Source organism: Felis catus, chromosome A1 (assembly GCF_018350175.1).
Source record: "Felis catus isolate Fca126 chromosome A1, F.catus_Fca126_mat1.0, whole genome shotgun sequence".
NCBI classification, from domain to species: domain Eukaryota; kingdom Metazoa; phylum Chordata; class Mammalia; order Carnivora; family Felidae; genus Felis; species Felis catus.
This window is the reverse complement of record NC_058368.1, coordinates 21,345,966-21,363,864: the sequence shown is the minus strand read 5'-3', so window position 1 is coordinate 21,363,864 and position 17,899 is coordinate 21,345,966. Positions and strand designations below refer to the sequence as shown.

The 17,899-nt window shown below is 40.8% G+C and overlaps 1 non-coding gene across 1 annotated transcript; it reads left to right on the top strand.

Annotated features, from left to right (window-relative positions):
• Window positions 1-2,740: 2,740 nt before the first annotated feature.
• Window positions 2,741-2,846, top strand: LOC111556929. The gene has a single exon (XR_002736627.2). It is a non-coding gene; the product is annotated as a U6 spliceosomal RNA (small nuclear RNA).
• Window positions 2,847-17,899: the final 15,053 nt, after the last annotated feature.

The window sequence follows — 17,899 nt, the reverse complement described above, 5'->3', positions numbered from 1 at the left end:
ACAGATAACACTTATGCTTGGGAAATTTTGTTTTCTGCTGCAACCAGTAAGTGTTTGCCTTGGGATACACAGAAGACGATAGAAAACCTGCTGTTCCCTTCGTTGTTTTAGTTCCCACGTGCTGCTCATGCTGTGAACTTTTCATTGTGCCGAATGCGATTCTAATATCGATTGTACAACAGATTGTGGTTACCACACAGTCTCTACAGGGAAGTTAGGTCCCTGGTCTCAACCAAAGCCATGGTTATCTGTTCTACTTTTGCAGGAAAATTTGGATGTATTGGACTGAACTGAGAGACTGTATATCTCTGACATAGGGATTTTTAAGGATAATTTTGATGATATGTAATTTTAGCCCTAAGTGCTGACTTTAGACTCTGTCACCTAAGATAATATACCACAGTAGTGTCTGATTTGTCTGTATGGTTCCTTTTGTGATAAATAATTCACATTCTGATAACATTCTGCATTATTTTTCTAATTTAAAATGATCTCTTGGCTTCTTAGGTAGTGAGGACATAGTTTGAGCTGGTATTTGTTGCCTTCTCCACATTTACTATAGAGGGTCTTTGTAAGCTGCTGTTGATCTGGGACATTATGGAGGAAACTTAAACCATACCTGGAGTGAAAATGTTGGACACACCCCAATTTGAGTTTTTGAGTTGGTTGATGGGTGCTGTGTGCCACAGGACACTAAGATTCATAAGAATAGGCTAAGATCTCTGAAGATAAACACCCAAACCACCAAAGCTCAATCCTACTGTTCTTGATAATGGCCTGCACTATTTATCGTGGATTGTAAATTGTTATAGTAATAGGAAATGTCTGCCCTGACTGGGATTGAGAAAGATGTTGAAACCTGAAGATGGGCTTTGTTTAAATGCAATGAAACTCACACAAATCCAGGCTTCCTTGTACGGGTTGAATCTCACTTAAGTGCAACATTCAGCAACAGTCCAGCTTGAGAAACCTTGAAGAATAATGTAAATATTTATTCTTAAGTTTTATTTTTATGGGATTTCAGAGAGGGATTTCACATAGTGAAAGCATACAGAAATCTTCCTAAAAATTCCCTTTACACTTCTTTCTTTCTTTTTTTGCCAGCCTCCCACTCATGGCAAAAGTGAGAGCGAAAAGCTCCCTCTTGCTCTGCTTAGAGTGCACTTGTGGGTGGCTCTCCCATTCTGAGCCCTCACACATCACATACTGACTTTCTTTGGTGTATGCAGTCTTCTGGAACATGTACTGTCTAGCGCTGGTGATATTTCTTGTAAGCATAAGCTACTCTTGCCCCGGAATTCTGGTGACTAAAATCTTCATAGCAGTATGAAAGTTTTGCTTTTATTTACTCTTTAATCTTGGCGTGGGACATATTGCTTGCTCTCACACTGATATAATATATTCGGTCAAGTTGTCTAAGACCCTCACAACCAGGCCAATCTGCCTTCACTCTCACTAAGTCAGTGGGGCCACAATAAGGGGAGGTATGTATGCAGGTACAGTTACAGTATGTATAACAAACAGCAGGCCCGAAGTAATACTCCTCACTTCCCCTCTTGGTCTCCCCTTTGTAATGGCTTGCTTCCAGAAGGCAATATAAATGTGATGGATTTAGAGGTAAATTGCTCTAACTGAATGATGGCGGTGGTGGTGGCTGTGGCTAGTTCATTTTTAGTCTGGGTGTGACTTTTATCTCAGACGATTCTTTGAGTTACTACCAGAGCAGGACATATGGCTGTGGTCTGGGGGGAGAGGGAAACAACTAAATCTTCTTGGTATATCTTTATTCTTTATGCAACTTTGCCTTAAATTTATACAAGCATCTGTATTAGGTTCTCCAGAGAAACAGAATCAATGGAGTGTGTATATGTTTCTCTCCTCTCTCTCTCTCAATCCCTGCTCTATCTATAAAGAGATTTGTTATAAGGAATTGGCTCAGGCAGTTGGGAGGCTGACAAATTCCAAGATCTGTAGGGTGAGTTGGCAAACTGGAGACTCAGCAGATCCATTGGTGTAGTTCCATTCTGAAGGCTCAAGACTCAGTAAAAACTGATGTTTTAGTTCAGGTCTGAAGGCAGGAGAAAGACTGATGTCCTAGCTTGAATGCAGTCAGGCAGAAGAAATTCTCTCTTACTCAGTCCTTTTGTTCTATTCTGGCCTTCTACTGATTGAATGAGGCTCACCCACAGTAGCCAGGACTATCTGCTTTACCAGGTCTATCAATTCAAATGTTAATCTCTTCCAGAAACACCCGCATAGACACACCCAGAATAATATTTGAGTAACTATCTGGGCACTCCGTGGCCTCATCAAGTTGACCCATAAATTTATCCATCACAGTACTCACGAAGGATGTAGGAACATATAATTTACCATTCAATTTCCATTTATATATATGGCTATTACTTGATGGACGTGATCATGCTTCTAGAATTCAGCGAAAGGAAAGGCATGAGAAAATTTTAACAAGATTATTTTTTGCCAGTGTTTTTCTCAAGAAGTTATATTAATCTGTAGATCATTTTCCTTCTACTTTATTTAACAACTTAGGGTATATACTTTATATTGCTGTCTTTGGCAGCAAGAAATGATAGAACATTCTCTGTTCTGTAAGAAATGATTTTTTTTTCCTAAAGAAGGTGTTCATATTCATATTCCATGAAATCAAAACGGTCTACCCACCTCAAAAGGAACAGTTAGAATTTTTGCCTGAATGATAGCTTAAAGAAATCCTGTGCTTGTGCTCACTTTGGCAGCACATGTACTAAAATGGTAACGATGAAGAGAAGACTAGTAGGGCCCCTGAGCAGGGGTGACCGCAGATTTGTGAAGCATTCCATAGTTAAAAGAAAAAAAAGAAGAAGAAATCTTGTGGCTTTTTTTCCCCATTAGCTTCAGCTAACATGGATTGTCTCAGAGAAGCCTGCTTGAGCTGACTCACCTCAATATGATGCCTGTTGGGTTTTGGATTATCAACTTTTCTTCACCTGAGAATTTGACTGAGCAAGAATTCTGTGGGCAGATTACAGGTGATCCAATTGGTGGTTATTTGGGCCATATCACAGGGAAATATCTGGTAGGTGGGATGGGCCTTCTGGGTAGGAGGCTCTTTCTCACAGAAAGAGGCTTATATAAGAGGCATGGAGACTCAGCTCCTAATGGTTTAATCCAATTAACTGGGAGAAAACATATGCTGTAATGGTGTTACTTCTGTGGGGAACTTTCTCAGAGATCTCTGGTCCGGTAACTGGCCCAAAAGGAAAGACTCAAGAGAAATACTGATTTTACCTGAAGTCTATGGACAATTTTAAGTTTTTAATTCCAGTTAGTCAACATACTGTGTTATATTAATTTCAGTTGTACAATATAGTAATTCAACAGTTTCATGCATCACCTGGTGCTCATCACGAGTGCACTCTCTAATTCCCATCACCTATGTAACCCATCCCTCCACCCACCTCCCTTCTGGTAACCATCAGTGTGCTTTCTATAAATAAAAGTCTATTTCTTGCTTTGTCTCTCTCTTTCTCTCCTGTTTTTCCCTTTGCTTGTTTGTATTGTTTCTTAAATTCCACATATGAGTGAAATCATATGGTGTTTGTCTTTCTCTGACTGGCTTATTTCCCTTAGCATTATACTCTCTAGCTCCATCCATCTTGTCACAAAAAGGGCAAAATTTCATTCTTAAAAAAATTTTTTTTAACATTTAAAATTTTAACATTTATTTTTTGTTGAGAAACAGAGAGAGGGTGAGCAGGGGAGGGGCAGACAGAGAGGGAGACACAGAATCTGAAGCAAGTTTCAGGCTCTGAGCTGTCAGCACAGAGCCTGACTTGGGGCTCAAACCCACAAACCCCCAGATTATGACCTGAGCCAAAGTTGGACGCTTAACTGAGCCACGCAGGTGCTCCAAAATATCATTCTTTTTTATAGCTGAATAATATTCCAGCGTGGTTGTGTGTGTGTGTGTGTGTGTATACACACATATACATCACATCTTTATCCATTCATCAATCAATGGAAACTCAGGCTGCTTGTGTATCTTGGCTATTGAAATTAATGCTGCTATAAACATAGAGTTGCATGTACCCCTTTAAATTAGTGTTCCTGTATTCTTTGGGTAAATACCTGGTAGTGCGATTGCTGTATCATAATGTAGTTAGTCCTATGTTTAACTTTTTGAGGAACCTCCATACTGTTTTCCACAGTGGCTGCACCAGTTTGCATTCCCACCAATAGTGCACAAGTGTTTCTTCTTCTCTACATCCTTGTGAACACCTGTTGTTTCTTGTGTTGTTGATTTTAGCCACTCTGATAGGTGTGAGGTGATATCTCATATTGGTTTTGATTTGCATTTCCCTGATGATAAGTGATGATGAACATCTTTTCATGTGTCTGTTGGCCATCTGTATATCTTCTTTGGAGAAATGTCTGTTCATGCCTTCTGCCCATTTTTCAGTTGGATTGTTTCTTTTTTGGATGTTCAGTTTTATAAGTTCTCTATATTTTGGATAGTCACCCTTTATCTGATAGGTCTTTTGCAGATATCTTCTCCCATTCAGTAGGTTGCCTTTTAGTTTTGTTGATTATTTCTTTGCTGTACAGAAGCTTTTTATTTTGATGTAGTCCCAGAAGTTAATTTTTGCTTTTGTTCCCCTTTCCTCAGGAGACATATCTAGAAAGAATTTGCGATGGCTGATGTCAAAGAAGTTACTGCCTGTGTTCTCGTCTAGGATTTTTATAGTTTCAGGTCTCACACTTAGGTCTTTCATCCATTTTGAATTTATTTTTGTGTATGGTGTAAAAAGTGGTTTCATTCTTCTGCATGTTGCTGTCCAGTTTCCCCAACATCATTTATTGAAGAGACTTTTTCCCATTCTTTCCTGCTTTGTCGAAGATTAATTAACCATATAAATGTGGGTTTATTTCTGGATTTTCTATTCTGGTCTATTGATCTATGTGTCTGTTTTTGTGCCAGTACCATAATGTTTTGATTACTACAGCTTTGTAATATAACCTGAAGACTGGAATTATGATGCCCCCAGCTTTGTTTTTTCTTTTACAAGATTGGTTTGACTCTTTGGGGTCTTTTGTAGTTCCATACGTATTTTAGGATTGCTTGTTCTAGTTGTGTGAAAAATGTTGGTATTTTGATAGGGATTGCATTACACATGTGGATTGCTTTGGGTAATATAGCCATTTTAACAGTATGTGTGCTTCCAATCCATGAGCATGGAACGTCTTTCCATTTCTTTGTGTCATCTTCAGTTTCTTTCATCAGTGTCTTATAGTTTTCAGCCTTTCACCTCTTTGGTTAGGTGTATTCCTAGGATTCTTATTATTTTGGGTGCAGTTGTAAGTGGCATCGTTTTCTTAATTTCTCTTTCTGCTGCTTCAGTGTATAGCAATGAAACAGATTTTTGTAGATTGATTTGGTATCCTGTGGCTTTACTGAATTCATTTATTAGTTCTAGCAGTTTTTGGTAGAGTCTTTAGGTTTTTCTACATATAGTATCATGTCATCTGTATAGAGTGAAAGTTTTACTTCTTCTTTACCAATTTGAATGCCTTTTATTTCTTTTTGTTGTCTGATTGCTGTGGCTAGGACATCTAGGACTATGTTGAATAAAAGTGGTGAGAGTGGACATCCTTGTCTTGTTCCAGACCTTAAGGGAAAAGGTCTCAGGTTTTCCCCATTAAGGATGATGTTAGCTGTGGATTTTTCATAGATGGACTTTATTGTGTTGAGGTATGTTTCCTCTAAACCTACCTTATTGAGGGTTTTTACAATCAATGGGTGCTGTACTTTGTCACATGTTTTTTTTTTTTTTTGTAACTATTGAAATGATAATCGGTTCTTGTCCTTTTTCTCATTGATGTGATGTGTATCACATCGACTGATTGATTTGATTTGTGAATATTGAACCACACTTGCAACCCAGGAATAGATCCCACTTGATTGTGGTGAATACTCTTTTAATATATTGTTGAATTTGGTTTGCTAGTATTTTATTGAGGATTTTTGCATCTCTGTTCATCAGGAATATTGCTTGATAGTTCTCTGTTTGAGTGGAATCTTTGTCTTATGGCCATTCTTATCATTGTTCCTTGTCGCTTCAAATCAGACTCCCTGCTTGGTCACCTGAACCTTCTTCCATCCTTGTCCTTCCCTCAAAGGTTCAAGACTGGTATGAGCGTGCCCTCCTTGTTCCAGAGCCTATTCTGGACTGTTTTTTATTCCCATCTCCCGTTCTTCACTCCCAAAGCATATCAAACTTGGCCTATGTCTTTCCTTTCCAGCCTTGTGTTTGCCCTTTTGCATTGATGAAATTTTCAGCTTCTTCAAATCCCTGAACTCTTCTCTAACTCTTCTCATTGCTAAGTTTGGGGAACAGACATCTCTTCCAATCCTACTTTGGGCTCTGGGGTCTCATCCTGTGTTAACCTATATAGGCTATAGTGGGAGAGGTAGAGGAGGAGTAATTTAACAAATACCCCATGAGATCCAATTTTAAAATCTTTCACTTATTGTAGCTAATTTGAGAAGTAGCAAGCTCATTTTATGGATTAAATTTATATATCAACTAAATACATAAAAATAAATACCTATATATAAAATTACTTCATTACCAAATTAATTTTCTTCCAGACTTCTGCTTGCTAAGATAAGAATTTTCCCCCTCTAGGACGTTAATAATAACTCACTAAGGAAAATGCAAAATCTGCCCCTCGTAAAAAAGCCTTTAACATGGATGGGATGGAGGGCCACACCAAAAGGGAAAAAATAGGAAATTTGAGAAGTAAGGGAAATATATTTCAGAATTAATACTTTTCAGATTATATATCTATGTAGTAAGCTTTCAGCGTTTTATGGGGCAAACAGAAGTTCAATGACAATGTTAGTTAGGTAGTTAAAACATACAGGAGGCCAAGCCTAGTTGTTAGTCCTATGCAGGTATTACTGAAGGTTCACCTTGCTCAGGGAACTCAAGCAAAAAGTCTGTTTTTAAAACTTTTCAAAATGATAAAACATTATTAGAATTGAGTGAAATCTTTCTACTACAAGTAAACTCTTCATCAAAAGGAATTAAGAATCACTTATCCTTATACAATTGGACTAGGTTTTGTTTTTTTTTTGTTTTTTTTTTTGTGAACAATAAAAAATGGTTACTGCCTGCATTGTTTTCACCCTGGGGCTTATTGGTCATAAAGCACTCTAAAAACAAATTAATTTGTAGAGCTTATTTTGACAAGAAGTAAATACAAAGGTAAAGCAAAGTTTGTATAGTGCTATTATCATGGCCTCTTGGGTGTAATTTATGTATAAAGAAAATAAAAGGGCAAACATAACTTTCAATCTGATTGCCTGTAAAGAACTTAATTGAAAACAGTTTTCTTCTTTTAAAAAGTGATTTATTTTAAATGTGCTTTTAAGAACAAAGGTCTTATTGATAACCATTTTAAGTGTATTATCTCAATGTGGGATTTAAGTAAAAGGTCAAATCTTGTAGAGGTATTTTTGGTATGACTCAGTTCTGGTCACAAACTTTATCAAGAAAATGAAATTAGTTAACATTTTCAAGTCTGAGCACTTGTCTACAGAGGCAGCAAATGTGCCTACATAGGCACCACTGCCCGCCCCGCCCCCATTACCACCACCACAAATACAGACTTCAAGGAGAGAACTTTGGTTAAGAAACATGGAAAACAAAAAAATTCAAAATGCTACTTTGTCAATGTTCTTTAGGTAAGATAGTATTATATGATGGGAAAGCACTGGATTATGTTTCACTAGAAGAATAAACTTAATTCATATATGTGATTTTTGCAGTGTGGTCGGATGAATCACATCTTTTTTGCTTGAAAAAAATTTTTTTTTGCTTGAAATTATTTGCATTTATTCAACATATTCAATTAAAAGGCCCGCATTTTATTTCAGCAAAGCTAATGTGGAATTTTTTTTTTTTTGGTTTATTTATTTTGAGAGAACATGAGTGGAGGGGGCGCAGAGAGAGAGGGAGACACAGAATCTGAAGCAGTGTCCAGCTCTGAGCTATTAGCACAGAACCCAATGCAGGGCTTGAACCCACAAACCAGTGAGATCATGACCTGAGCCGAAGTCAGATCATTAACCAACTGAGCCACCCAGGCGCCCTGCTAATGTAGAATTTTTAATTTAACATTTAGCTCCTGTCTGGTAGTTAATATTTCACCCCTAGGACCTTCAGCCTCCATCTCTGGAACATCTGTGACTTGCCTTTTTCCTGGATATAGTGTGACTCGTAGAAGTAGTTTATTGGCCAAATGAGAGGCACACGCCCTGTCGGTCATAGCAGGCCAGGCTCTGTTTGCTGATGGGCTGTAGGACTCAGCACTCAACAGTATTTAGTCATTCAGCACCTTTCCCAAGGAATAAGCCCCAAATATTCTAGTGATTAACCTTTGCTAGTCTGGAGGTTCAGCAGGGGCAGGGAAGGAAGGACCTTCTTTTTACTTTCCTTCTCAGTCCTGCAGCTCTCCCCAGCTTCATAAATGATACTTCAAGTGTGTACTAAGGAAAGTGCAAGTGGGACTCCGGTCCCTAGAAAGCACTACTTGATAAAAGCTCTGAGCAACCTAAAATATTAAACAACCAGAGTCTCTTATTCCCTAACTTTTTCCTGATGGGAACGTTTTCACCATTGGACTTCATTGTCTTTATCCCATTTCCTGACCTTGAAGTGGCTGAAAGGAAGTGCTTTCCCTTAGGAGTCTGAGGGGACCAACGGATGCTAAAGCAGCCTGATGGCCAGTGGGGCCAGGAGGTTGGGCAGCAGCTAAGACCTCCAGGCCGTTGTTGCGTTTCTGAGAACTTCTGCCTTAGATGTGAGAGATACTTCCAGGCTCTTCCTGAATTTCCATTGTATGCTTTGGCAAACAAATGCCAATCTTGACTCTTTTCCATTTAAAATAGTTCTTCCGCTTTCCGTGTGGACTAGCGTCAGAAATGCTGTTTTATGTTGTCCTAGACTCTGCTTCCAGCTTGCTCATTCTCCATTATCCCTTCTTCTTTGCTAGCAGAACTCTGGTTTTCTTCATATATTGGCAGCAACATGCCTAGCCCTAAGCAGTTGCATCCTGACTGGTCTAGGCTAATTCCAGTCTAGGACACTGGAATATTTTCCCCAGTGTCCCTTGCAGCTAGAAGTGGTGAAGTAACCTAGTTCTGACCAGTAAGACTTAAGCAACACAAGTCCACCGGGAGGAGGGAAGTGGGGAGGGTCAAGAGAAGGAAGATTTCTAGGAAAGTTTCTGTGCTCCTGTTAAAAGGGTACAGAAACTGCTGGGTTTTTTGTCCCTTCATCTTGGCTTGAATGTAAATGTATTGCCTTGACTTGGGGCAGCCATTTTGTGACCATGAAGTACAGGCCTGACTGTTCATTATGTGAGAAAAATATACCCCCACTCACATAAGTTACCCTCACTGGAAGATTTCATTACTTGACACAGAATTTCTTTTCTTTTTTTAAGTATACTTTTATTATTTTTTTAAAAATTTTTAAAAAATGTTTATCTTTTAGAAAGAGAGAGCACAAGCCAGAGAAGGGCAGAGAGAGAGGAAGGCAGAGGATCTGAAGTGGGCTCCATGTTGACAACAGAGAGCCCACAGAGAGCCTGTTTTGGGGCTTGAACCCTCAAACCGCGAGCTCATGACCTGAGCTGAAGTCCAACACTTAATCGACTGAGCCACCCAGGCGATCCTCAGCACAGAATTTCTAATTGATACACACAAAAATTCTAAGATGTGCAAAGAAAGTATAGTTTCTTTATATATTTTGTAACTGATTTTACCTTCTTTCTGAGCTTTCAAGGTCAGAAATGATGGTGGAGAAGGTGGTAGTAGACACTGACATCAATTAGCGGTAATTTATTTTGGGTAAGTGACCCAGTTGTTTAATTTTCCTTCCACTTCCCCGTACCTCTCCAGGATGACATTGGGAGAAAATGGGTACAGGTTCTTAAGCAGTGGGAGGCTCAGCTGGCTTCCGATGGCTTATCAGAATTGCTAAATTTTGGGGAATTTTGTACAACTCAGTTTTTATACACCGTCTTTATTAACAATTAAGTTCTATCAACTTACAATTAAAGAAGTAATATTAAAAAAAAAGATTCAAAACTCATCATTTCCTAACTATTGAATGACATTAGCCATACAACTGAAGTTATTTATTTTATCTGTAAGTGGAGATATCTCATCTCTTCCCAACTCCAAGTTCAATGGTGTAATGTTGGTAGCTTCAAGTCTGCCTTGGTGGGAGTATTCACACCATAAAAATCTCCACATGATACAAACTAGGGCTTTTCCTCTCTGGAGAGTCCACTGTTGAAACATTTACTGGAGCACTACTGGTCTTAAGTGACTTTAAGTTCTGAGCAGAGAGGAGGCTTCAATTCCACACATGTAGGCCCTTGTGCTCTCCTCTGTTCTCCACACCAGTGTCACATATCTGCAGGTCACTAACAGTCCTCTGGTATCTACTTCCTGTGAACTTGGGTCTCTCTCATTCTCGGGTTCTTCTGCTTGGTCTTCCCTAGATAACTTGGCTCACCTCATCTCTGGCTGGTGCAGACATGCTCCTGAGGCCTGCTGGGATTCTCATTTATTCTTAGATGGGGTGGTTTTCTCCATGGTCCTTGGCCACAGGGTCTCTTCACTGCTGCTTGGCAACTTCCTTGGAAATTCACCAGGAATCCTTCCATGGGGGCACACGGGAATTTCTGGATTCCTTCCTTGCCGCATGCAAGCTGAGGAAGACTTAGGGGTGTTACCTCAGACTTTCTTTCTTCTAATCACACCATTTTTCCTCTCATGAGACTCGTCCATATTAGTGTGGAAGTCATTCTGGGATGCAGTTTCCTCCTGGAGTTCCAATAGGAAGTGGGGACTGAAACCCCTCTACTTTTACCTCAGCCTTTACCTAATAATATCTCATGTTGAGATTTAGGCCTAAGGCAAAGAAACCATGCCATGCTTGTCTCTCTGCTTATATCTCTTATTTAAGGTCACCATTCACTGCAAGGTTTTAATTTCTCCTTCTGGTTAGTAGGAAATATTTCTAAATCCTGTCATCCTTCCTGAGGAAGGAGCTGCTTTTTCCCTTTCTCTGAGGCCATAATGGCGGAAAGGCTGCAAAAAACCTTAATAGAAGAGAATGAATTAAAAATACATCTGTAGCTGTAAAAAACTATCCCCATCGTGCTTATTCATATGAGTCATCCTGCCCAGCCTTTCACTTCTCAGAACTCCATTAATTACTCCGAGGTTCCACAAATCTGAGAGTAAGGACTGAGGTGAAGAATAACAGACAGACATTTATCACTGAAAAAGAATGAGTAGTTGCATTACCCTTGATATAATTAACACTTAAAAAGAGATCTTTTGCAATTAGTAAAATCTTTGAATCCTTTTGGATACTAGAAATAAAATTGGGGGTTAAAAAGAACAAAATGGCCTTGAAGAGATTCAAATATACTGTTGCCGAGACAAGTTTAGGAGCTAGGCAAAGTATATTGCCAATGCTTTGCTATCTCCCCTTGTAACAGCTCTCCCAGTGCCCCTGACACCTTTGTGCCTTCAACAGAGTTCCAGCCATTTGTCAATCAGTCCCTCCCATTATTATTAATGGATTAAGATGTCACCACGTCCTTTGTTGCATTTAAGACCTTAAAAATATGCTTTTATTCTTTCTAATTATCAATAACAATTCAGGTTCATTTTAGAAAATATAGATAAACATAATAAAAGTCACTCACAACTATTGCCTAGAGACAACCATCGTTGTGAGCAAATACCATGAAATACATCCTTCGTTCACCATTCTTCTACAAATGACTTTAATGGCTGAAGATCATAGGTCACATTCACTTTTATCAGTTATAAATAACAACATATTTATGGGTTAACAATCATTTCAAAACCATTTATTGACATTCAGAACCTGCTGACAAGATGAGGAAGATACTTTTGTCTGGGAGGTCGTCCTGGCGCATCTGAAATCACTCCAGGCCTTTGTTGTTTTGCTTCTCAAACTCAGAAATCTTTGCCTCCTCTTTTACTTCAGTCAAAATCCTCCCTGTGTTTTAGGGTCCATTGGACCCTAAAATTCCTTCAAATTTCCTGGTATTATTGCTCTTCCCTCTCCCTGAAGCCCTTATTATGTGTTTGCTCACACAACACTCATTTGTACATTTTCTCAAATTGTTGCCAAACTCTCTGTGTCGTAGAAATGTTTAGGGCAGGGGCGCCTGGGTGGCTCAGTCAGTTGGGCATCCGACTTCAATTCAGGTCATGATCTCGCGGTTCGTGAGTTCGAGCCCCACGTCGGGCTCTGTGCTGACAGCTCAGAGCCTGTAGCCTGTTTCAGATTCTGTGTCTTCCTCTCTCTCTGACCTTTCCCCATTCATGCTCTATCTCTCTCTGTCTCGAAAATGAATAAATGTTAAAAAAAAAATTAAAAAAAAAAAAAAAGAAATGTTTAGGGCAGAAAGGGCTTTCATGATCACCCAGTCTATTTGAACAATGAGGCCCAGAGATCTTGTTATTACAAAGATTCTATGGCTGGGATTAAATCTGCATTCTCCTGACTTCCAATCCAGCTTTTCGCTATTTCAAATTCTACCTCTTCATTTGTGAACCTAGCTAATAAGCTTTAAATACAAGGAGCCATTAGTATATTTTCCCTTTTTTAGGGCTATAGCTATAGCTGAGTAATTCAACACAAGGTCAATTGTAATTGTAATTACAAACTGGTTTCTACCAACTTGTTTTCAAACAGTGCACTCAGGCCACTGACTCCAGTATTCCTGCTTTTAACTCACACGAGACCAGTTTATGGCGATGCCATAATTTCAGAGAAGAGAGTTAGATGAGGACTGCAGACTGGGTTTGATGCACTGGAAAACGTTGACTTTTTCCATGGGGAACTTTATATGGGAGTAGGATTGGGAGCAAAATTATGACTTGGTTGTGAATGAAGGGCAGCCACAGGGTGGTTTGAGGATGAGGTGGAACTGAGGAGAGGCTTGCTTTATTGATGGCTTGTTTGGATGGGGAAGACTCAAGATGTGATGAAACATCTTAGAAAGGCAAAGCAAGGATGGGACCAAAATGCAAGTGAAGTGACTGGTCCTGGAAAGGACTAGGATACTTTTGTTTTTCGACAAGAAGGAAATGGAGAAGATGGGTGAAGATAAAACATGAAAGGTGGAAGGGATGGAAGTTGTGGATGACTGTTTTTGTTTTGTTTTATGTTTCTGGAAGTTAGGCAGCAATGTTGTCTTAGGATAAAGGGGCTAGGGTTGGGGTAGGGGACTTGAAGAACGTGGAACAGCTTTAGAAGTGCTGCTAAAGGGAAACACAGTAGAGGAATATTAAGAGCAGAGATTGGAGCTCCTAAATTTGTAATTAAGGTTATCAACATAGTTTTGTGATTCTCTCCAAGAGTACCAGAACTCTCAGAATTGGGGAAATCAGAGAGTTTCTGGGGATTATCAGGAGAGGGGATGGAAGAATAGGACAGCAGAGCAAGAGAATGGAGATGTTGATGAGAACACCGTTGAAGTGATTGTGAATCATTGTCTGTGTTATTGATGGGTTCAGAACTCATTACAGATCTATCTCATATTTGTTTACATTTTTGTCATGCCCAGTGACAGAGGACACATAGGTGTACTTACGTGTTCACCTCAAACTGCAAAAGTCCACTTTATCCACTCTCCAACCCTCCCTGCAAATCTTGGTTCTGGAGAAGAGGGAAGGGAGGTCCCCAGTGAAGGCTACATTTTACTTTCCCTCTCATTCAGTGGTAGTGGGTGGATATCGATGGAAGGGTAAAGGGATTTTTGTCAGCCACCTATGGAACCCCTAGAGTGCTGAGTCACTCTCTTCAGGATGGAAAGAGACAGCATGTCTTTCAGCTGATGCTAGCAGTGACATCATTGTTAGAGTGTGCTTCTGTTAGATCAAGAGGCCCAAGGAGCTCAAGGGAAAGCACAGGGCCTCATTTTTATGAGGCTAACTGGGAATAGCCATGGTTCTTATCAATTGCCACCTGCCATCAGCTGTTTTCTCTCCACCTGGTTCCAAGCAATCTAACACACTTATTAAAAGTTCAAACCGGCACTTACATCACCATCATAACATTGCTTACAATTCTAGGCCTAAAGGGTTTTACTAATTTAATCAGTAGTCTGGTGATCAAAGGCAGAGGGTTCATTACATGGGCATTGAGCCAAAGAAACAGTCTCAGGAGGGATTTTCCTGGCATTTCCTCTGGCCACAGGTATGGAAGGAAGAAGTGTCAGGAAGGGTTGATAAGCTGGGAGTAAAGGCGGCAGTTGACGGGTTAGACGTTTGATGAGGTGGAAGAAGAGGTTTAATGGGAGAGGTAGCAATGTAAGAATGTATAGTCAGAGAGCAGGATTTTCAGGTTTATATTTTAGGTGCATTCTGAGCCAGTGTTGCAAAGAGAGGAGAACATGAACTTGGGAGTCTGACCAGCATGGTTTAGAATCCTAGCCCCTGCTATCTCTAAATAGCATCCCTATAGGTCTGTTGTGAAGGTTACAGATAACGAGGCAAAGGTACAGATATGGTGCCTGGCACCCCGTGAATACTGAGGAAATCGGATTGGCCAGGTCATCAACATGAACACTGAAGTTAGCCAGATGTTGGCAGGACTCTAAGAGACAGAAAGACTTAGAGCCAGATGCCAAAGCCTTCAAGCAGCCCCGGGGAGGCTATGGAAGAGGATGGTATTACAGAATAGCACATGCTTCAAAGGAAGAGGCTTTTTAGGAAAGATAGAACAGCACTGGTTTGGAATAGACCGTGAAGAGCGTGGGGGATGGCCTTTTCGTGGCCTTTTCGTAGCATGAGTCTGGAGGAATGTGCTATCTCCTCCAAGTCACTCAAAGGCGTTTTCTACTACCGAATCCCAGGGCCGATCCAGATTCATCCTGCCTCGCAATTTTTCTTCTTCTCCTTCTTCTCCTTCTTCTTCCTCTTCCTGCTTTTCTTCCCCCTCCCTCATGAACGATGACATGGTGGTCATTGCTCCTTTCTCTGGGACCTCCTTCCTTGCTGCTCTTCCCCAGGCGCAATCTACCCAAGACCATTATGGATTGAGGTAATTGATTCACCTGCTTGGTATAGAAGAAGGGTTAAAGGCTGTGACTTGATCCAGCTTACTCATTACCTCCTTCCCCACAGGTACTTTCTTTGGGAGAAACACTACTCCTTTTGGCTAGAGCAGGTGTCCTTCACTTTTGCCCCCTTTCTTGCTCCCACTTACTCCTTTCTGTTTCTTCTTCAGCCCCTCTTTCAAGCTCCCCGTCCTTGTGATCTGCACCTTCCATTAGGCAGTGCTGCTCCCATCCTCTGGAGGGGGAGATTCCACCCCTCACCCTTTTTTTGTGTCTTCTGCACTTGAGCTCATCAGGCTTGTTGCAGCTAATGTAATGCCCTTGCTGGGGGGTCAGGAAAGACTCAGGCCTTGTTGCAGGCAGGAGGCTTGCCGGTTTCTAGAAATGGGAACTCATCAATCCCTTCTCCGATGGGGCCTGAGGCCTGGGTGTACTTAGATGAGGACCACTCTGACGGGCCCTAAGAGCAGCTATCAGGCTCTCCCTGAAAGTGTGAGCGGGTCCTGTCTTGGCAGAGGCATAGACATCACTGTTTTGTTTCTTATCCCTAGGATCATTCTGTAAGAGAAGTACCTGTATGCTCTGTGTGTGTGCGCATGTGAAATTCTTAGAGCTGGCCTGTTTATTGAGAAATAAAACTGAAAACCACCGCAAGCTCAGATTTATATTCCGAAATCACATCCATTCTGAGAGAGCCTTAGGTTCAGCCACAGTTTTTTTTTTTTTTGTAGGCAGGCACTGATACACTTTACTTTTCCTTTACTGAAGTGAAAAGGCACAGGCAGATTAAGAATTTACGGTAAAACAAACTATTGGAAGCATTACACTCACTAGAATTTCACACATTTAATTTTGTTATTTTTACTTTCTTACATCAGGCCTTTTAAATCCTGGAAGGAGAGCAGACATTTGGGACTTTTTTTTTTTTTTTTCCTTCCTTCTGTTCTGTTTGGAAATAAGTTCCTTTAGTGTGACAGTTCAGACAAGCTGTTTGGACTGCCACTGTGGAGTGCCCCAGAGGGGGGCAGGGAGTAGGCCTCTTGATTTTGTGTTTAAGGTGTTGACTTGTGTCCGGAATGCCACTCGGTCATCTCCTGTGGAATACAGTGAGAAGGCACAATTGGAATCTGAGCCACAAGGAATAGCCAGAGTCCTCCAGGCAGAAGTCATATTTTTAGATTTGTTTACCTTTTTAAACTAGGTTCCAGAGGCCGGGCTCTTGTAGTCACTCCTATCATTTGAGTGACACTTGAGGACATACCTGGATGCACAGGTGTGGCTGGTGGCTCCAGCAGGCTGGCCTGTCAAGAGTTACTTAGGTCGGCGTTCGGCTTCTAAGTGGAAACATTTGCTGTATCTCAGATGGGCGGGCAGATGCTTTAATTCACTACTGTATGTTTTTGCTGGAATAATAATACCCCATGTCACATATGAGGTTTGCCTGCATAGAGCAGTGGTCAGAGTGGGAGCCTGTGGGCTTGGTCTGCCTGGGTTTGGACACTGGTTTTATTCCGTATTAGACAAATCACTTAGCCCTTTGGTGCCTCTGTTTTTCCATGTATAAAAGGGATTATGGCACCCACTTGTTAGCATTGTTTTAACGGTGAAATGAGGTAATACCTAAGAAGTGCTGAGGGTGGTGGCTGAGACATGGAAGAAGCTCAGTAAAGCTGCTGTTATCATGACATCTAAAAGCCCTTGAGAGTCAATGCTCTGACTAAAGTTCTCGATCCTGTGTTAGGCAAAATGGTGGGACAGGCTAAGTATGATGTCTACCTAAGAGTTCTCTTAGATAAGCTGTCTTTTGTCGCTCTCTTCTCTGCATCTCCCCCCGTGCCCTGTCTCCAACTTGGGGTATTGACCCTCTTCTTCACTCAATAACTCTCCGTGGCTCTCCTGAGAAGCCAGCCACCCTGAGCTGTAAATTTCCCAGGATTATCAAGTAACACCTAAAATGCATCTTATTAAAGTTATTCAGCTCACATTCTGCCAGACAGATTTTTGGTTTATAAACTCCTCAGGCATTTGTATATCTTATATACACGTTTGTGTCAGTTGCTTTAGCTATTCAGATTGCTTTCTTCTGAATGCCTAGAAGAGATCTGATTCTGAAGGTCTGGGGGTTTTGTTTGTTGAGCAAAGGGGAGGAACGAAGGTGCATTTTGGAATGTGGTTCTCTGGAGGAGGGTTGGTTTGGGTAGGGTGCTGTAGTGGGGGTTATGGCTTATAGGCAGCATGTGGGCCTTGAGTATCTGAGGGCCAGAGAGGAGAAAAGGGGAGACAGGTTAGGGTTCAGAAGAGAGGTGAAAGCCTGCCAGAAATAGCAGAAGGCAGAGTGACTGTCTCTGGACAGGCCTGGGTCAGACCTCAGCTCTTTTACCTAATAGCTCTACAGGCAAGTTATTTCATTCCCCAATGATGGGGGTTTTTCTGTTCTGGGCTCTAATCAAATGTCCGATGCTATGACTTAATTTCAGTAGTTTAATGTTTTACGTATTTCCAAAGAAGAGTAGGAATTTGGAAAGTGAATCCCTTTTCTTTTTTAGTGTTTTATGCATTTCTCCTTTCTGGTGTTAAAGGTGGATAGATCAGTTTATTATTTTGCTAGGGCTGCTATAACGAAGTGCCACAAACTGGGTGGCTTAGAGTGACAGAAATTTATTGTCTTACGATTCTGGAGGCCAGAAGTCTGAGGTCAAGATGTCAGTAGTGTTCC